This window comes from Lissotriton helveticus, chromosome 1_1 (assembly GCF_964261635.1).
Source record: "Lissotriton helveticus chromosome 1_1, aLisHel1.1, whole genome shotgun sequence".
NCBI lineage: Eukaryota > Metazoa > Chordata > Amphibia > Caudata > Salamandridae > Lissotriton > Lissotriton helveticus.
The window spans coordinates 809,338,233-809,360,513 of NC_136057.1; positions in this window are offsets into that span (position 1 = coordinate 809,338,233).

Consider the following 22,281-nt stretch of genomic DNA (forward strand, 5'->3'; position numbering starts at 1 on the left):
GCCGCCGCCTCAGACAACCGGTGAGTGCGGGCGGGCTCCTGGTCGACGGCTCTATCTGTCTTATGCTTGCTCCGATTCAAGGGCGTTTTTGCGTTTTCTTCTCCTTCTGACGTAATTATGGCATGTTTAAATCTAATGTGCAGTTGCTAATCAGCTGCTGAGCTCTTCACAAATCCTGTCTTTTTCAAGTTTGCTGATATTGAGAACTAGGCTTTGTACATTTGCCACCACTTGCTGTTAATCCGAAACTGAAAGCACGTTCCTGCTCTGGGCTTCCTGCTGTCTACGGAGCCCATCCCGTCTTCGTGCTCGAGCCTGTCTAAAAGAGCCAGATGTAACCTTTCAAAGTACACCATCTTTGAAAGAGCCCCTTTTCTGGTTACTGAAAAGCTGACAAGCTACACATTGGAGAAAACCCCTAACTTTTAGTGTAATTACACAGGATAGTGTTTGTGGATATCTGAGGGAGGCCGGAATATTCCTCCTTTTTTGTGCTCTACCTAGACTCCCGAAGTAGCTGAGGTTGCGCTGTTCAAAGCCTGGTTTCAGAGCAGGGCATAATCTGGGTAGGGTTGACTTGGCAAACAGATATACACCCGTTTTTTGCGATATACAGAGATGCTGAGGAAATAGCAGGCCTGCAGTATGTATGACAGGAGGAATACAATACCTACATGCTAAAAAGGCGTTCAGATGTCATAGTGAGTGGAATGACAGTGTGTACAATAAGGTTAATGATGGTGCCAGCCGAAGAAATGCTGAGATGGGTAGGCATGTAAGGCAAGCAGGGAGCTGAGAAAAGGGGTAACGCTACACTGTCAGATACTCAGTAGGGGATAAACATTGAAACTGTACCGACATGGTGATGGATATTTTGGGTTGACGTAAATGTGTATGGGTTAAAAGAAAACTGGACGGAAGATTCACCTAAGAAGAGAGGAGGAAGAGTCTGCACGCACAGGCTCGGGCACAGGTAGTGGGTGCCTGCGTTTGCAAAGAAGCAGTTTTTTTTTTTTCAAGGGTGGTTTTAAAAAGTGAAAAGGAGGGTAATTCGCCATATATAAAGACACCTTTCACATTTTAGGACTATTGGTAGGGAAGCATCTGAAAAATATGGTAGAAATATTGAGCAGTCTCTTGGTGGAAAATACCTCGAAGCAATTATCTGTTATGGGCATATAAAGAATTGTAATTTATTTAGGGCACACTTCTTCCTCCATGTTAGTTCTTCCATACTAGTTTTCTTGGGTCGCAACTGACATCCTCGAGTTAACAAGAATCTTTTATCAAACTGGAAGTAAATGAGAAACAAGCATTTACAATGCAACGGTTTCGCCTTTGGAAAAGTTAGAGCTATTAGCAATGTAAAAGACAATGCCATTTATTTATCTGTTTTCAAAACCAACACATAAATACAAATTTTGTCATTTACAATGCCAATAGCTCAAACTTTTCCAAAGGCGAAACCTTTGCATTGTAAATGCTTGTTTAGTTTTACCAGTGTTCCCTAGCTTTGTCTGGTCTTTCCTACAATTCCTTTTCCTTTTCAGTGTTGGAGAACCACTGGGAAGTGGAGATATGGGGACCACAATTTGCAAGGACACATCTTGAGAATGAGTAGGGATCTCTGGACCAGCCAAACTGGTTGGTTCTTGAACATTATTTGCGATAACATCTGCCTCCAGGGTAGATATATTCTCGGAACCATTACCTACTCCAAGAGAAAGGCGGCGTTCTGCCCTATTGATTTCGACATTAATCGCACTAACTGCCTTAACTAAACAGTCGTCAATAGTTGGATCATGAAGATCCTTATTTTTGGGGGTTTTCAGTAATTTGCGTTTTGACATTCTGCCGCTTAACAGCCTAATAGGTCACCCAACACTAGACCAAATAAATAAGCTACCAAAAGACCTCGAGCTTCTAGTATAGTTGGGTAAAAGCACTAAATAAAGCTACTGAAGGACATGAATATGAGGTTATTAATATAGAAGGCAACACCAATAAAAACCAACAAAGGGGCCACATTCATAGGGCATAGGAGTCAAACAAAAAAGGTTTTAAAATGTCCAAGACAAAAGAATATAAATAAAAACGGCATAAATGCCAAATACTATACCAATACCAAAAACGGTTGGATAGACACAGAATTAAAATGAGGTACAGTTACAATACAAAGCAACCCAACGCTTAACACTCAGTATGTTCTGTAGCTTCTGATATTTCCTGCTAAGCCCGTGCACTTCTTACCCTTTGGTGGTAGACTAATGGGTTCAGTGGCACACGGTATTCAAATGATCAATAAAATGGCCCTGCCCTGCCACGGTCTGGCGCAGACGGGCCTCCTGGCGCTTACTGCTGGCGTTGATGGTGAGCGCTGCAGAGGGAGTGCTGGGACTTGGAGTCCTGCAGCTGTGAGGTAGAGGAGCGGGCATGAAAGCAGCAGGAACCCTCAAGGTGAGCGTCAGCGTTGCGGTCTCCCCGACCGGTTAGCTGTGTGGTACGTGCTGAGTTAGACTGTCCCCCATCACACATTTAGGTGTCCAAATCTTTCTAAGGGCTTCCGACTTCAGCAAGAATGCCACACAGGTAAAAAGCTGTAAGGCAAATGGAAATACTAGAGAAGAGAACAGGAGTGAAGAGATAAATAGTGAACATTATCACCACAAAACCCAAATTGCCAGGTACCCACAAGATAATGTTAATGTTATTAATCAAACAAAATACCCACACTCCACAGATTCCTCAATCTCCGTTGCGCAACTGCTGCCCATGGTCTCAGAGGAGGCCTGGGCCATCCTGACCCAGGCTTTTGCCGATGGCAGGGAGGCAGAAAAGTTCATGATATGCTGCAGACAAGACACAGACTCGCTGGGTTGAGTGATTGCTTGACCACCACACCTGGATGAGGTCAACTGGCTTCTCACAGGATGCTTAGGCATCTCTCATGGACATACTTGTCGATGGTACCCGTCTGTTTGGGACACGGCCTATTCAGCTCTTGAGCACTTCAAGGAATGTAGGGCTACGGGAGGGGCTACCAGCCATGTCCATTTCCACCCACCATAGCCAAGAGATTCTACAGTCCTTTCATGGCCAAGGATGCGACTTCCACTATCCTTGTGGGATCCAAGGCCAGAGATCTGCCCTATCCACCACACCTGGCAGCCATAACCGCCAAACCCCTTTAATGTGCCCTCGCAACTTCACGAGCAACCGTTGGCGGCAAGATCAGACACCAATTGGCAAGCTATAACTTTGAATAAGTGGGCGCTCCTAACTGTTTATTGGGGCTCTGCCCTTCTATTCATGAAAACCCATCCCATTGTCCTCAGTTTGGCTGACGGAGGACCATCTTTTCCTACTGCATCAGGGAGTGCAGGCTGCTTTGTCAAAAGGAGCCCTCGAGAGGGTGCTAACATCAGAAGTAGGTCATGTTTGCTATTTCCACTACTTACTCCAGTATTGGAGCTTTCATAGATTCACATACCTGAATCCTTTCCCCGTGGGAGTCTCCGGTACATAAAAAAGCAATGCTTAGTAGTATATCCAACTGAAAAGATGTTTAGGCCCATTTCACTTTTGCAACCCATAACCTTTGTTATGTAAAAAAGGACCAAACTTTTCCCTTAGCCAATCAGAGCTCCTCGTCCTCTAGAACCCTCCTGAGAGAACCTTCTGCCCCTCAGATTTTCTACCGACACGTTGTGCTAGGGAGTCTCCTTTGAGCTCTGCTCAAACTCTGGATATTCAGCTTTATAGGAACTTGATTTCTATCTTTTTTCTCTTGGATTTGAGATTATTGTGACCTGTTCTCATCTACAAGGTAAAACATAACACTACCAACACAAAAGGAAAGAAAGGAACAGCTAAGGGGCGAGGCTAAAACAAGAAAGTTTTGATGGCTTTTCGAAACTGCAAGAGATCCTCCAACAGACGAATCTCAACCGGGAGAGAGTTCCAGATAGCCGCGGCTTTCACTCGAAAGGATCTGCCACCAGCACGACAAAGCTTATACCGGGGGACCACAGCGAGAGCTTGGCCCAGGGAATGAAGAGAGCGTGCCGGGACATAAAAAGACAAGAGATTGGACAAAATCTGAGGGGCAGTACCTTTCAAGATTTTAAAAGCCAAACATAGAACCTTAAAATGGATTCTCATCCTCACCGGCAACCAATGCAAGGATCGAAGAACATTGGAGACGGGGCAGAATCTAGGCAGTCCAACTATCGCTCTGGCTGCAGCGTTTTGGACCCGCTGCAGGCGGATGATTTCGGCCTGGTTGGCCCCCACCAGGAGGGAGCTGGCGTAATCAAGCCGGGAAATTACCGTTGCCTGAATCACCAGCTGCCTGGTTGGGGCATCAAAAAATTTGAGAACAGGTCTTAGGCCCCGGAGGACCCCAAAACAACAGGCCGCAGTTTTTTTAGTATGGCCAGCAAAGTTAAGGCTAGAGTCCAGCCAGACTCCCAGGTTTCCCAATTCTGAGACCGGAGTCGGAGATGGTCCCAATTCCGGAGGCCACCACCTGTCCCCCCAGAGTTCCGCTCTCTTCCCGACAATCATAATCTCCGTCTTAGTCGCGTTAAGCTGGAGACAGTTCGCCGTCATCCAGTTGGCCACCGCCTTCAGTCCATTCCTGAACCTGGGGGCATCGAGCTCCGCATCCCCACTGAGAGTAACCGCCAGCTGAGTGTCATCGGCATACGAGACCATAATCAGGCCCCACTGCCTTGCGACCTCAGCCAGCGGTCTCACGTATAGGTTGAATAGCGTGGGACTCAGCGAGGATCCCTGCTGAACCCCCATGGCCAGAGGCTGGAATTTGGACTGGAAGGGTGGGATGGCCACGCAAAAAGAACGACTGTCGAGAAAGGAGCTAAACCACTGCAAGGCCTGTCCCCCAACACCAATCTCCTCCAACCGGTGCAGCAGGATGCTGTGAGAGACGGTGTCGAAGGCGGCGCTGAGGTCTAATAATACCAGCGCCGCCGTCTGACCAGCATCCAACACCGCACACAGGTGCTCCACCATAGCAAGAAGGGCCGTCTCCGTGCTGTGCCCAGCACGGAAGCCATTCTGCGTGGGGTCGAGGACACCGGCTCGAGCAAGATGGTCTGACAGGGTCACATTAACATGAGCCTCTGCAACCTTTGCCGGCCAAGGGAGTAATGAAATTGGGCGGTAGCTCTCGGGCTTCGAAGGATCCATCGAAGGTTTCTTCAAAATAGGAGAAACCACCGCCTGCTTCCATCTAGTGGGAACCACACCCGAGGCCAGCGAAAGGTTGATTAAGGAGCACACCGTAGATCGTCCATGAAAAGACTGGTCTCTAAAAAGAGCCGATCTTACTGGGTCCGAGGGAGAGCCAGACTTGATATGCAGACCAAATTTATTAAACCCCTCCTGAAGTAACGGGGGAAAAGAGTGCAATGTATTGTGCCCCTGAATGCCATCTTGGGCTCCAGGAACAGACCCCATACTAGGGAAAGCTTTGTAAATAGTCTGGACCTTCTCCAGAAAAAAAGAAGCCAAGGCCTCACAGTGGGAGATGGAACCGATTGCCACAGAAGAAGTCCTTTTCGCCAAGAGATCTTTTACGGCTTTGAATATGGTCTTAGATGGGTTCGAGCTATTGCGGAATTCCAAGGCGTAGAACGCCGCACGAGCTCTGCAAATAGCTCGATGGTAATTCCTGACGGAAGCAACATATGCGGCTTTCATATCAGCATCATATGTCTTCCGCCATGCTCTCTCCGCTCGTCTGCATATACCCTTCAGGGCACGTAATGCACCATCATACCAGGGACTTGACTCTCTGGAGGTCAGTTTACACGAGACGATGGGGATCAGAGAATCAAGCGCCCTGGAGATCCAAGTACAAAACTGATCATAGCCCTTATCAACGTTGTCCAAAGGGCCCAACGGCTCTTCCTCTAGGGTACGATGCAGATCCTCCAACCTGAGTTTGCTCCAATGCCGCTTGGTGACCCGTCTGACCGATGGAATAGCCGGGGTCTCCGGCAAAGGGTACCGAATGTACACGAGGAAGTGGTCCGTCCACCCTAATGGGGAGACGGATACGACACCAGCCTCAGCCAAATTGGTAAAAAAGGGGTCCAAAATATGGCCCCCTACATGGGTAGCTTGCGATACCTTTTGGAAAAGCTGAAGAGCCTCTAAATCAGCTAACATGCTGTTCACCACCGGGGTGAAATGAATATCGAAATGCAGGTTCAGGTCACCCAAGATGGAAAAGTTAGCGCAGCCCATAGCCAGTGCACTAACGGCATCTGGGAAGGCGTCTCTGAACACTACATCACTACCCGGAGGGCGGTAAACCACCATCCCAGAAAACGTGAACTGGGGGCTGATTAAGATCTTAAAAGAGGCACTTTCACAGCCACCGATGAGGCCATTCCAATTACAGGTAAAGCAGGTCCTAACTATGAGAGCAATACCACCACCTCTAGTAGGTCGATTCAAAGTGTACATAGAGTACTCAGGGGGGCACGCTAAGTTGGTAATGGCCACATCCGCCTCCTGAAGCCAGGTTTCTGTGATGGCAAATATGTCAGGAGACTCATCATTGATGAGGTCATAGATGGCTTGGTGATGTTTTACCACGGATCGAGCATTCAGATTCAACACGGGGCCCCTGCTCCGGGGGACAGGGGAAATGTCCCTTTGGCGAATAGACATAGGGGGCTCAAGCGTCCACCTCCTACAGGCGCATTGGTACGGACCGTGAAGAGGATGAATAGGCGCTAATGCACATCTCGGGGTGGCCTGCCCAATGGACCAAAGAATCTCTCTGGAGTAAGTGATCATCGCAATATGTGAGGAAGATCTTACCTCATACGGCATACTAGCCTGCAGCGCCCCGCGCATCCTTAGCGCGGACGGGCGCAGACGGGCAGGACTCTGGCACGACTCAGGCTTAGCGAGGGCGTTCCCGCTGCGCGATACCGCTGCGCTAGGCAGGGAGCTTTAAATAGGCGTCTCACCCAGGATTCTGCGCATTTGAGCGCTCGCTGAAGGTGGCGCTCAGCAACTACCCCACTCCAAGATGGCGGCTGGTGAATAAGCCTACCCCAGGAACCGGACCCGCTCGAGAAGCGGTGAGCTCCAATTATGGTGCAGGTAAGAGGGCTCTAAAAACTAGGGCTAACAACAAAACTTAGAAGAAAGCAAATACAAAACGGGTAATTTAAAAACAGAATTCAGTGAGAAGAGCGCGAAGCGCTAGCAGTAATAACGTTCCTTGTCTGGACGAACCCTGATGCAACTCGCCTTAAATAGGCGTCTCACCCAGGATTCTGCGCACTCGAGCGCTCGCTGAAGGTGGCACTCAGCAACTACCCCACTCCAAGATGGCGGCTAGTGAATAAGCCTACCCCAGGAACCGGACCCGCTCGAGAAGCGGTGAGCTCCAATTATGGTGCAGGTAAGAGGGCTCTAAAAACTAGGGCTAACAACAAAACTTAGAAGAAAGCAAATACAAAACGGGTAATTTAAAAACAGAATTCAGTGAGAAGAGGGCGAAGCGCTAGCAGTAATAACGTTCCTTGTCTGGACGAACCCTGAGGCAACTCGCCTTAAATAGGCGTCTCACCCAGGATTCTGCGCACTCGAGCGCTCGCTGAAGGTGGCACTCAGCAACTACCCCACTCCAAGATGGCGGCTAGTGAATAAGCCTACCCCAGGAACCGGACCCGCTCGAGAAGCGGTGAGCTCCAATTATGGTGCAGGTAAGAGGGCTCTAAAAACTAGGGCTAACAACAAAACTTAGAAGAAAGCAAATACAAAACGGGTAATTTAAAAACAGAATTCAGTGAGAAGAGCGCGAAGCGCTAGCAGTAATAACGTTCCTTGTCTGGACGAACCCTGATGCAACTCGCCTTAAATAGGCGTCTCATCCAGGATTCTGCGCACTCGAGCGCTCGCTGAAGGTGGCACTCAGCAACTACCCCACTCCAAGATGGCGGCTAGTGAATAAGCCTACACCAGGAACCGGACCCGCTCGAGAAGCGGTGAGCTCCAATTATGGTGCAGGTAAGAGGGCTCTAAAAACTAGGGCTAACAACAAAACTTAGAAGAAAGCAAATACAAAACGGGTAATTTAAAAACAGAATTCTGTGAGAAGAGCGCGAAGCGCTAGCAGTAATAACGTTCCTTGTCTGGACGAACCCTGATGCAACTCGCCTTAAATAGGCGTCTCACCCAGGATTCTGCGCACTCGAGCGCTCGCTGAAGGTGGCACTCAGCAACTACCCCACTCCAAGATGGCGGCTAGTGAATAAGCCTACCCCAGGAACCGGACCCGCTCGAGAAGCGGTGAGCTCCATTTATGGTGCAGGTAAGAGGGCTCTAAAAACTAGGGCTAACAACAAAACTTAGAAGAAAGCAAATACAAAACGGGTAATTTAAAAACAGAATTCAGTGAGAAGAGCGCGAAGCGCTAGCAGTAATAACGTTCCTTGTCCTTCTAAAGAGAAAGTTTCCAAGAGAGCCTCTTCTAAGCTTTCAAAGACCCCACCTTTGGTCCAAGAATCCTTCAGGAAACCATCCTCTAGTATTCCTGAGGAGAAAAGCAAGAAATCTGCATCGTCGATGGGATCGTCAACGAGAGTGTCGACGAAGAAATCATAGTCTACGGCGATGACCACAGAGGTACAGAAGCTGCCATTCATTGTTATAGTGTTGACGGCGTCAGCGTCGACGGGAGCGTGGACGCCGGTAACATCGACGACGGCAGTGATGACGACCATGTTGACAACGGGATCGTCGTCGACGGTGATGATGACGGGGTCGTCGACGACGACGATTACTATGTTGTCAGCGAGGAAGTTCAGGTGCAGTGTCGATGACGACAACAACATCGTTGACGGTAGTGTCGACAGCGATTTCTTCGACGAGAGAAACCCTAGAAAAACAAAGGAAGAAGATTACACCAGCAGTGACTTCCCCAAGCAAGATTACTCCTCTACTTCCATCACACCTTTTGGAAAAGGAAGAGTCGGATAAAGAGGATGAGGGGCCCTTTGGGTATGCCAGTAGCCCATCACAACTCCACGTGAAATGTCAAGAGGATGAGGATGAAGAGGGTTATGAAGAATATCACAGCCTCTCACAGCATCATTACCAACAAGGACCTCAGGAAGAGATGGTTTCTATGCCATCATCCATGATGATGGACTTACAGTTCATGTTGGCATATTATAAGAAGAGGTTCCCTCCGTCAGTAGTCCCTCAGGAAGTTCCTCCTTCACGTCCCAGTTCTATTTTGGCTACTCCAGTCCTCAGCAGAGAATCACTACTGGACACTACTCCACAAACACCTCAGGTCTAACATCACCAGGATCCGGTTACCACGGATGAGGACGATCATGAAGAAGGGGAGCTAACGGAGCCCCACAAAGAATGGGATGACTATCTAATCCCATCTCCGGCATCACCCACACAACAGCCAGTGGATTCTCCACCAGTGAACATTGGTGGATTCCACAACTTGATGGAGAGAGTTGCAAAAGGATTTCAGCTGCCTATGGAGACAACTCAGGCAGAATGCTTTCATTATGACTTTAAAGAGCCTTATCATAAATCAGTCAGATCCATACCAACCGTTGACCATGTATGGAAAGAAGGTTTGCAGGTGATGACAACCCCAGCGACGGTTACACCTGTGCTGGCTAGGTTGGACAAAAAGTATAAGGCGCCCTCAGATGCATCAGCGTGTTTGCTGGGCCATCCTAAACCGGACTCTATAATTTTGCAGGCAGCACAACAAAAATCAAAGAACCCGCCAGCGCCTATTTCTGCGCCTCCGGACAGGGAGGGGCAGCATTTGGACAAAGCAGGAAAACGATTCTCCTCGATGTCAGCTCTCCTAGTCAGAGCAGCTAATGCCCTTGGCATTTTGGGCAGGTATGACAGGCAGATGTGGTGCGATATGACCCCCTTCCGAAGACAGTAAACAGGAGGTGAATAAGGTTCTGTAAGAAGGTGAGAGCACTTCAGCTGAAGTCATCGACTGCGCGATGGACATCGCTACCACAGCCTTTCGCTCCCTAGGAGGAGCAGCTGTTTTACTGCACCAGGGTTGTCTGAGGGCCACTCCTTTTAGACCGGAGGTCCAAAATAGGATTCTGGATCTGCCATTTGATGGGGAGGATTTGTTTGGACGTCTGGTAGACGAAACCCTTCATAGTATTAAGAAGGACACGGATACAGTGAAGCCCTTGGGTACGTTGCAGTATCGCAAGGTGCCCTTTCGAGGCGCTCGAGGAAGAGGACAACCATCTCATAGAGGTGGATACGAACAAGGGAGATACGCCTCCTATACCACCTCATCACAGCAATACCGGCAGCAGTACGGACAGAGACAGTCTGTAAGCTACTCTAAATCCGCTCCCAGAGAACAAGGAGGTCGTCCAGGTAAAGACAGCAATAAAACACAATGACAACCTTCGGTGTCTGGATTCTTATGCTCCTACCCCTCCAAATGTTCCCCTGGGTGAAAGAGTAACTCACTATTTACATCAGTGGCAGAGGATAACATCGGACAAATTGGTCCTCCACATAATAAGATTCGGACATACTTTAGAATTTCTACACTTCCCTCCTCCCACACCACCTAAGTATCAAGAAGTCAAACATCTATCTCAAATGCGTCGGGAGATTCGGGCAATTCTCCGAAAGGGAGCAATAGAACTGGTACTGAACTCCCAAAGAGGAAAAGGATTTTATTCCCGTTTCTTCTTGATCCGGAAGAATGCTCTCAAGTGGCGTCCAATCCTGGATCTAAGGTCTCTAAATGCCTACCTCAAAAAACAGTCATTCAGAATGGTGACCCTCCAAGATATTCTGCTACTCTTAAACTCAGGAGATCAAATGACCTTCCTAGATTTACAGGATGCATATTTTCATATCCCCATCCATCCTTCCCACAGAAAGTATCTTCGATTTACAGTGGGCAGGGACCATTACCAGTTCAGAGTGCTACCGTCGGCCTCAAGTCTGCCCCGAGAATTTTTACAAAACGTCTGGCGCCGGCGGCAGCTTATCTCCGAAGACAAAAACACCAAATATTCCTATACCTAGACGATTGGTTGATAAAGGCACCATCGGAGAAAGCGGCACAAGCTTCAACTTCGGCATGCATGGAGTTGTTTGCAGATCTGGGTCTGACTTTAAATGTGGAAAAATCGTCTCTTCAACCATCCAGAAGGATCACGTCACAGAACAAGGCATTCCCATCCATAGAAAGACAATTGGGACTCGTATCTCTGGCAAAGGAGTTCAGGAGAAGAAAGTGTCTTTCAGTCCGAAAGTACAAATCGCTTCTGGGGACAATGTCTTCATGCATACCACTCATTCCCCTTTGTCCATTGAGAATGCGTCCATTACAAGAGGTGGTAGATCTACAGTGGTGCCAAGCAAAGGGATCCTTCGAGGACAAAATCAACATCACGCAACCAATGTTGCTGGCCGTAACGCGGTAGACTCACAAAAGCAACATCTCGTGGGTCTTTCCTTCCTTACCGAACCAGCTCCATGAGTGGTTACCACGGATGCCTCTCTAGAAGGATGAGGAGCAGTCCTCCAGGACTTTCAGGTCAGCGACCGATGGAAACAACAGGAACAACACCCACATAAACTTATCGGAATTGAGGACAATAGGTTTGGCATTGTTAGCCTTCCTGCCAAGAGTAGAAGGAAGATCGGTGTTAGTGCGGACAGACAACACGACTGCGATGCACTATATAAACAAACAGGGGGGCACAAGATCACTCTCCCTGTCGAGAGAAGCTCAGAAGATATGGAAATGGGCTAGAAGTCACAAAGTAACTCTAAAAGCCGTACATCTTCCAGGGGGGAGCAAAACAAGACAGCGGACACTCTCAGCAGGCAGAAGACAACCTGTCACGAGTAGGAACTCAATCAGGACATACTACTGGAAATCTTTGGCAAATGGGGAATGCTCACAGTGGATCTGTTTGCCACAGCCCAGAACAAGAAATGCCAATTCTTTGCAAGCTGGCATCACCAACGGCGATCGTGGTGGAATGCGTTTTCGATGGCATGGTCAGGCGTCTTTGCCTACGCTTTTCTGCCGATTCCCCTTCTACCGCGAGTGCTCACAAAGATGAAGAAGGAGCCGTGCAGGATGATACTGATAGCCCCATGGAGGTCCTGGCAGCACTGGTTCACGGAACTGCTCCTTTTATCAGAAACAGAACCTATACGTCTACAGCCAATACTAGCACTGTTGACTATGGCTCAGGGACAGGTGCGGCATCCAGACCCAACATCACTGCAATTAGCGGCCTGGTTCCTGAATACAGAGAATTTCATCACTTAAACATTCAGGCAGAATGCAGAGAGATCCTGGCAAAAGCAAAGGCCGAAAGCACTGATAAAAAATATAAGATGAAATGGAAAAGATTCTGCTTCTGATGTCAGGAGAACGACTTACCACCTCTGCGGGCAGAGGTACATCAGATCATCCCATATTTACTACGGCTGGCAAAGTCAGGTTTGGCCCATGCCTCAATTAAAGTGCATCTAGCGGCGGTCTCTAGATACAGGAGAAACTCATCAGGTCCCTCTCTGTGGTCGGAAAGGATTGTAAAACAATTCATGAAGGGGTTGTTTAGAGCTTACCCACCTATCAGGCCTCCACCTCCACTATGGCAGCTGAACATTGTTTTATCACAATTGATGAAACCACCATTTGAGCCAATTCACAAAACTGATCTAAAATTCCTATCCTGGATGGTGGCTCTATTGATAGCTCTAACATCAGCCAGGAGAGTGGGAGAGATACTGGCACTTACAATGCAAGAACCCTTTCTGCAATTGAGAGAGGACAGGCTGGTTCTCAGAACAAATCCGAAGTTTATTCCGAAAGTACCAACGGATCTCCACTTGAATGAACCATTGACCCTTAAAAGATTCTTTCCTCAACCATCTACAGCTGCAGAGAGGACACCCCACACTGTGGATGTTCATTGTTGTCTGAAATTTTATTTGCAAAGAACAACAGTGTTCAGAAAACCTACACAATTGTTTGTGGCTTTTAGTGCCCCTAGGAAAGGGTTCCCGTTGTCAAAACGCGGAATTGCACGATGGATTTTAAACGCCATTCAATTATGTCATCTGGTGACGGGGAAGCCGTTGGGTGCACATGTTCGTGCACATTCAACAAGAGCGGTGTCAACCTCTACTGCTCTGTTTTCAGGCGTCTCCATTCAGGACATCTGCAGGGTGGCTACCTGGAGGAGTACGCATACCTTTACCAGACATTACTGCCTAGACACTCATGCAAGAGGAGATGTAGCAGTGGGACAAGCTGGACTGAGGAACCTTTTCCAGTAACTGTGAGCCTTCTTTGTCATCCCTCCTTCCTTTGTTGGTAAAAGAAGCAGATTTTATTGTTGTATGCTGTCTGGTATATAATTTATGAATAATTTGTCTATGCATATTTATATACAGCTACTGCTCCACCGGGAAGATCATGTGTTGCCTATTTGGGAGAAGTAGGTGACAAAACAAAATGTGCTATGTTTTACTGCTCGCTATTCTGATTCAGGTATGTGAATCTATGAAAGCTCCATTACTGGAGTAAGAAAACAAGATACTTACCTGTAACTGTAGTTCTCCAGTATTGGAAGCTTTCATAGATTCACTTGGCATTGAAAGCCTTCCATCCATCCCTCAAGGAAGGCTGGTTCAGGTGTTCACATACACCACTACTGTCATGTGGTACTGCTACAACTAGATCAGAGTGGGGTAATGGAGCCTGTGCCAGGAGGCCCTGCGCCTCTGGACATGGTTGGACATTTTCCTGCTTATACAACACCTGACAGGCTCTGTAAACGATAGGGCAGATGAACTCAGCCATCAATACCTTGTGGATCACGAAAGGAGTCTACATCCGGAAGTGGTTCATGGTCTGTTCTGCAAGTGGTAAGAACCTTGGTTAGATCTGTTCGCCACCACTGAGAGTGCAAATGTCAGCACTTCTGTGGGCTGGAGTTTTCAAGGCAGCTCGTGCTCAGAGATGTTTTTTATCTCAAGTATGCCTTCCTGCCAGTTCCACTCAAGCCCCAAGTTCTTAGGTAGATCAGGACTACCAGGCCCAAGTCATCCTTGTCGCTCTGGATTGATCATAGAAAGTATGGTATCCTGAACTCCAGAGCATGGGCATCAGTTCTCTGATCAGGCTGCCTCTTCGGGAGATCTCCTCACAACAACAGGGCAGGTTTCTGCACCCAAACCTGCAGACACCCAGCTCCATGCATGGACACTGAGCGGTGGCAGTTGAGTCTTTGATCTTCCTCCTGAAGTCTGTGAGATCATCATGACAGCCAGGCATCTCTCCACAAAGAGCCTATACACCTGCCATTGGGACAGGTTTGTTGCTTAATGCACTGACAAACAGGTTGACCCTCTTTCTGCACCCTTGCCTGAAGTGTTGCTGTTTGTTTTGAGTCAATTCAACAAACAGGTATCCCACCAAGGGTCATGGGGGTTTGTTATATATAATTCACAGGACTCAGGGTAGAGGGGTAGGTCACCCCACATGGGTATGGTAGCTCTGCATGGCTCGTGTAGGGGAGGAAAAAAATCCTTTTTTATATATAACCCTCACACACTCTAGTAGTGTCATGCTTCATCATTGGGTTCACCCTGACTCTTATAGGTCACGGTGGGCTCAACCGTATTTCAGAGAGCACTTATTTGAAGGGTGACCAGGGGGCTTAACTACAGATTAAAATTCCCTCACCTTCTTCTTGGTATCCCTTTCTTAGTGGAGATGGTGGCAAGACTAAAATAATAGCTCGTGGGTAATGTGGACGGTTATGGTCTTATGACCCTATATTTAGACCAACATGTTTCTGCCCCACTCTAAGGCCTAACAAGGCCCGGGGCTTTCATCAGGATATCAGATCAGTACCTACCTGGTTAATAGGTCAAATTCACAGCTGGCTGAATAGTGCCATGCCCTTGTACAGGGGCAGTGCTAATACTTGGTCGTCAGTGGTCTTTGTGGAGTATCACCCATAATTATTGGGTGTCAAGTGCCTCAGGAGCAGTGGTGGGGCGCCCTTTAGTCACACATTCATCAAGGGTATAGGCCCGGCTATTAGCCTGAATTGCCCGCCGTGTCACCCTCCAGATCCAGCAGGTTCTCCTTGTCTAGATCCTTTTGCTTATCACCATGTTTTGAGGCACCTGCCATTTCCCACAAAACTTTTTGTTATGCCCCAATTGGACCTTAACTTGGTATCTGATAGAAACATCTAGCCGCAGATTCCTTAACTTAGAATATCCCCAGGCGTAAGACTGGATCCGGAATTTTATTTTGCAGCAGTACCTCTGCACGCCTGGGGATGGCACCAAACGACCCACCCTGATGTCATCCACATACGTGACGTTAGCGAGGTCATATAAGTCCCTCCCGACGCACTGACATCAGTTTCCTTCTTTTTCGCGTGCAACGTGGATCCGGAGTAAGCGGTTCCTCCGGCCTGTTTTCAGGCCCCCTTTTCGACGCTTTACAAATGGAACAGTGTGCGGTGCCTTCGGGTTTTAAAACTTGTACTTCCTGTTCACAGCAGATGTCCGCGACGGACCCGCATCTTATTTGTATGTGGTGTCTAGGCAAGCACCACGATTCCATGGACTGCGACGCCTGCCAACATCTCAAGCCGAAGTCCTAGCAGGAGCATCAGATGAAGCTTCTTTCGGCACAGCTGTCCCGGTTGGAGTCATCTCGTCCCCTGTCCTCTTCATTGCCGGCAGGTCCCTCTACTTTCTGGCTCCGCCGCGATCGCCCGCTGGGGCCCGGAGCTGTTCGTCATTTGTAGGTAAGTAGAGGTGCATGTCATCAGTGATGTCACTGACCATGTCATGAATGATGTAATATGTGACATCATCCGCAGTGGATTTCGAGTGCGCAAGTTATAGTAAGCAGAACTAAACATAACGGTGGAATTTCAATGGTTTTGTACAGCTACCTATAACAGCCCTGAAACCTATGGTTTTTTCAGTGAATTTCTAAGGTTTTTTAAATGCTAACTCCTAACTGTAACTTGTTTGAAACCTATGATTTTTTCAGTGAATTTTGAAGGTTTTTTAAATGATAATTTTTAAATGTAATAATAGTTATATGTATTTTTTATACTGATTTTCTAAAGCTCTTTAACTGTTTATTTTTAAATATTTTATTTTATAAATGACATCATATATTTTTAATATAAATGGCATTTATTAAAAAAATATTGATACTGAAATATTGGTTTTTTCCGTTTTATATATTTTTTAAATATATTTATATTATTTGTTTTCCAATTTTTTTCCAATTTTTTTTGGAGCTGTGCACCCAAAGCGTTCCTTTCACTAACGGTGCGCGGATTCTAGTCGCCATTTTTGAAATGTTGGGAAGGATACGCTTACGGTATGCGACGGGTGCGTATTTTCGGAGATGTGCGTGATGGCTATGCGACCGGTACGCGACTCCAGCTCCGGTGCATTCGCGACACAAGCACATTACTGTACGCGACGCTTGCGCGGTGATGAGTTCCGCGAGATGTCATATATGTATTGGACGAGGTGGGTGCGCGTCTCCCACAAATTTATTTTTTAATCTAAAATGATATATATATATATATATATATGAGAACCAAGTCCTGCTGCGAGCTAACGAGAACATCCACGCCGCTTCATCATCAGGAACGGACCACCACAAAGGAAGATTTATAAAGTGCACATATTTATTCTATAAAGTCACAACATGACACGTTTCGACCAGGTTGCCCCGGCCTTGATCACATATATATATATATATATGTCTTTAATATACATATTAGGGCCAGACAGTATCTAAGGTATTTATAAAAATAATATATTTTTACTTGTAATAAACTTATATTACTTTTAAATGCAATTTCGCGAAGCCCCGTAAGGTGCGTGCTGCATGTGCGCATGGTGCGCGGATTCCATGTGACCTGAAAAAAAAAGGTTTGATTGGTTCATAACATTTTCAATTGTAACTATTGAAGGACCCCTCCCATTTCAATCATTCTACTTTCAGCTTCTTTGGAGAGACATCTCTGTGCTTAGAAGAACTCTATTTGCATCATTTTTTTGGTTGGTGTTTTTGAAATCAAAAAAGAAGATGGCTTCAGGACAGCAGCCAGAGGAGGAGTCAGAACATTCTTCAGAGGAAGAATTTCTAGCAGAAGCTCCACTTCCTCAAAGGTCGGTGTCGGTGGTATGGTATTTCTTTACCATTGCGGGGGGGGGGCTGAAAAAGGTAAATCCCACAAAAGTCACCTGCCGGATCTGTGAGAGAGTCTTGTCGAGAGGTAGTGTCGAAAAAAATATTCTTGCGGTACTGCCTCAATGTACAAACACCTTAAGACTCTCCATCTGGTTAATCTGTCTCAGGAGGAGTGTAGGAGAGCAGAAAGAAACCCTCCACCTGCAGTTCCTGGAACCTCTGGAACTTCTACAAGTGCATCACCACCGGACATATGTCCTGAATTCGCTTTTCTGAAACAGCACTGCGTGAAGTGCAACAAACTCAGTTCCTTTGGAGAGCAGTCTGTGGAAGCAGTTTGTGCTGCGCAACGTAACCATTGTTGCTAGTTTTTTTTTGTTTTTTTTGGGGAATGACACATAATTCTTAAAGTTTCCTGTGTTTTTCATTCTTTTTTTTATTTAATAAAACACCAAAAAAAGTACACAATTGTTCTGAAAAACACAAAGAAAATATATAAAAAAGTTATTTTCAGAACTAACTTCTCTGGTTAAAGAAAGAACTATATTTGCATGATAATGTGTGAAAGTTTGCTTGAATGTATGTGTAGAGTATAATTGACTGAAAGAATGTATTAGTAGTGTATGGTGCATGTATAAGTGCAGAACTATAAGGAAGTGATGCAGCGTTACACTGTAAGCTCTTTAGCTGCCCTGTGCTGAGGTACTCCCTAGGAAACGCCAGCCGCAATCGAGCATTCTGCCGATTATACGCAGAGGAGAGATTCACTCGCCCGAGATCGATCACTTCGGGATCGACTTCCTTGATGCCCCGGACCGCGATCACCCTTCCCACACCGGCCGGCAACCACAGCACTGTCTTCAACCCTTCCTTGTCCTGAATATGATCCCGAGTTTTGTGGATCGAAACACCGTCGACGCACCAGCGCAACCATAGGCACTTCTTCACAAAGTGGTTCATGAACAATGAAATAGAATTGTGATAAAACCGGACCCGCTCAATCAATCGGAACCACACTGTGATAACTACTCACTGTATATACTCTACACTAGTCACCTTGCGCCGTTCACGCTGATCACACTGTCACTAGAGCTGCTACCCTGGTTTTCACTCACAAACCACGAGCACCTTGTGCCACTTGGGTTAATCCAATTATTTTCATTTATGTACTACAGTGCTGTTATAACTGTATTATCCACCTTGTTTCCTTACCAATTTACCTAAATTGCTCCTATAAATGATGCCAAGAGCACATACTATAACCAAATAGAGTCTCCTTGTTTTTCCTTGTGGATAATGTTGCATGCATATCCTTAATATTTGCCTATGAATTATACCAGTTGGGATATCCTTTGTTTATATTACTTCTCACCCCAATCCCAACACGGTTGACGGGTTACGCTCCCTGTTTGTTAGGAGGTACTTCCGAAGCACAGGGATGCAACATATGTACATAAATATGTTGCAACTCTATGATTCCCTTTGCACTGCTGCACAAAGTGCAGACATACGGTGACACAGGCATCCTTGCACCTTGGTGCAAGCATGTCTGTGTTGTGGAGAGATTGTTTTTGTGCCGCAAGGGACACCTTCCAGCACAAAAACAATCAGTGGAGGAATTTTTCTCTTTCAATGTATGCTGTGCAATGCTGAGAAAAAATGAGGAGATATAAAAACAATTCCCCTTGTTGTGCCTTGCTACACCAACTGGAGGATGGTGCAGCATTCACACACATCTCCAGATTTATGATTTATGATATATCTGGAGATGTGTATTGTTCTGTGAGTGTTGTGTGCAAATACCCACAGCAACACCTATAGGACGCCCTCTCAACACAAAGTGGTGTGTATGATGAGGTCGTAATTACATGGAGAAGAAAAGCTACACAGGGTACCTTTTCCTCTCCTTGTAAATATGAAGGAGTGTTTGGCACCATCACTATGTTACAAAAAGTGACATTGTTGGTACTGGATGCTTCTAAATCTTCCCCATAAGTGCTTAGGTATTGGCAGACTATTACAATAAAAGCATATTGCTAGTTGATTGATAGAAAAATTGCATGAGAGTGACAGAAGGTAAGCACAGAGATATCTCTCCAAAGATGCTCAAAAAAGAATGATTGAAATAGTTGCGGTCCTTCAATAGTTACAATGGGAAATGTTATCAACCAATCAAATCTTTTTTTTCAGGTCACATGGGATCCTATGACAGATTCCAAAACTACATAGATATAAACTGGGTATTTTGAAGAGTGTATTAATACTTTGTAGCTTCTTGCAGGTCTGCATACATAGTATATAAAGAAATTGATTTGTACTAGGGTTAGTGACTAGGCCAATCCTTAAGTATATGACTAATTACTAGAGTAACTTCACTACTGCAAAGAGAGTGCAAAATACATTTATAAGTAGTTAGGTTTTGGCAAGTGATAGGATACATACACAGTGCTGGATTTATGAATGGACAAGTGATTGGGACAAACATAAGGTTTCCTAGACTACTTAGTTACTAACTGAGTATTTTAAAGAGTGTATCAATTCTATGTAGATGATTAGAAGTTTGCATACATACCATACAAAATATTGTACCTCTACTAGTTTTTCTGTTTAGGCCATTTCTTTGATACTTAACTAGTTAATAAAATAATGTCATTGTTTTAAAGAGAATACATGCTTCCAGTAAGCACCACTGTGCTGCAGGTAGTCTAGGATGAGCCCCTTTTTACATCCCTCTGCAACGCAGTTCTGTGGTGCTTACTGGATATACGTACTGGGCTAGTTGAACTGTAAGAACCCTCAGGTTTCAAGGTGACTTAATCTCCCAACATAACAAGCATTGGAAATGCAATAGGTCTCGCACCATTAGAGTTAGTGCTTTTAGAATTGTTTATGGGGTTTTTTTGTAAATGTTTAGCATTTTTGTTTCCTGTAGCCAATGCTAAAGAATTACAAATAAAAAAAGCCATAAACATTTCTTAAAGCTCTAACTGAAATGGTCTGAGACCTATTGCACTGTGTGAGGGTGAGGGGTTGAGGATGAGTGAGGGTGAGGGTGAGAGTGGGTGAGGGTGAGTGAGGGTGAGGGGTTGAGGGTGAGTGAGGGTGAGGGGTTGAGGGTGAGTGAGAGTGAGGGTGAGTGAGGGTGAGTGAGGGTGAGTGAGGGTGAGGGGTTGAGGGTGAGTGAGAGTGAGGGTGAGTGAGGGTGAGGGGTTGAGGTTGAGGGTGAGGTGTTGAGGGTGAGTGAGGGTGAGTGTGAGTGAGGGTGAGGGTGAGTGAGGTGTTGAGGGTGAGTGAGGGTGAGGGTGAGTTAGGGTGAGGGGTTGAGGGTGAGTGAGAGTAGTTGAGGCTGAGTGAGGGTGAGTGAGAGTGAGGGTGAGTGAGGGGTTGAGGGTGAAGGTTTGAGGGTGAGGGTGAGCACACAAGCTTAGGAGTATGTCTTAGCACAACTTGCCCTCACCAATCACCTTTCACTTCTCAGGGCCTATGGACTTTCAAGGCTACAGATAGCATCTGCCATGTGCCTTAGAGGAACATTTATGTTTTAAAAATGTATTTGACAAATAATTATCGATCCATAGTTCAGCGCCGGCGAGATTATGCATTTTTTATATTTTTTGTTGCTGCACAGGCACTCGTGAGCATCATCTTTACCAGACTATACTATGGGTGGGCCGAGAGTTAGGCAGTCCAGGATCTGGGTGTTGCCATTTTAGAATGGCCCCTTACTTGCCAACTGATGGAGAATTGTTGGGTGGTCTCACTACTACTCGCTGATCTTGTAATTCATGCTCTAATACAAATGAACACTAAATAGCTTTTTATTCACCATCTCAGCAAGAGGCCAACAATTGAATAAGCAGAGTGTGAACCCTACAGTGAACAGCACCAGTGTAAGTTGTGGATGACTTGAGGATTGTCGCTCATATTTTAACAGATTCGTAACTATTTCACATACATCTTTTTAGTACGAAAGATTCGCTGTTTTTTATTTTCTCATCTCTGATGCATTTTACTTGTTTCTTTTCATTCCTGCATAAACCATAGAGCCAACTCGGCACAAACGTGTTATAATGTGGTCAGAGGGAGGGGCACTAGATGACGAGATGTGGACTACCGCCACATTATGCAAGCTTGCCAGAGCCTCTGTGCCTTGTGGTAAACTACAGCTGTTCTTGAAGTGCTCAGAGCTGCTTCTTCATTCAACGTAAGCCATCGCTTCACTCCAATGAGAGCATCTGAGCATCCTGAAATTGACGTCCTTTGCATAATAAAAGTGTTTACATACCTCAAGCTTCTTTCTCTAGGATTCTTTCTGTAGGATTTCCTTCTGTTTCCTGCTCAATGGTTTCTTCAATGAAATGTTCTTAATTGCTTGTTTCTTTGCTGATTTTTTGGAGAGCAGAACTAGAGCACAGCTTGTAGCTACTCCTTTCAGTCTTTCGTCATATTTCAGTTACTGGTGCGTGTACTGCATCATTGAGGCACACGGCCCTGGTGCTGGGTGTGCAGGGTCGATTTTTACATTGACACAAACATGGGAAATAAGTGGTGCAAATTGAAATTATACTGTTTTCGTGCATGCTATTTAAAAAACAAAAATACGCTATTCCCTCAAAGTTATTACCAGCAAAATAACGAGAGTGTAGTTTGCACAAAGCTCTAAAATAGCACTGGAAACAAAGACAACAAGTGAAAGCAAGTTGCGGTAAAGCGGGTTTGGGCTTTCATTTAATGTTATTCCCGAAATGTGCTCCAGGCAACACGTTAATCTCTTTGTACGTCGTGTTTGTGCTGCATATTTGGAGGCTTGACAATAACATGCTAGTTGGGGCTGAGCAACACCAAAATGGTTAAAGGGACTGTAAGAAGGGACGGTGCAAGGAAAACAAACTGCGAGGGGCGGAAGGAAGGAGACAATGTAAAAAAAATTCAAATGAAAAGAAGCGAGACGGGTCAATTACATGTTCCCTCCAAGCGCAATGCCGCTGCCA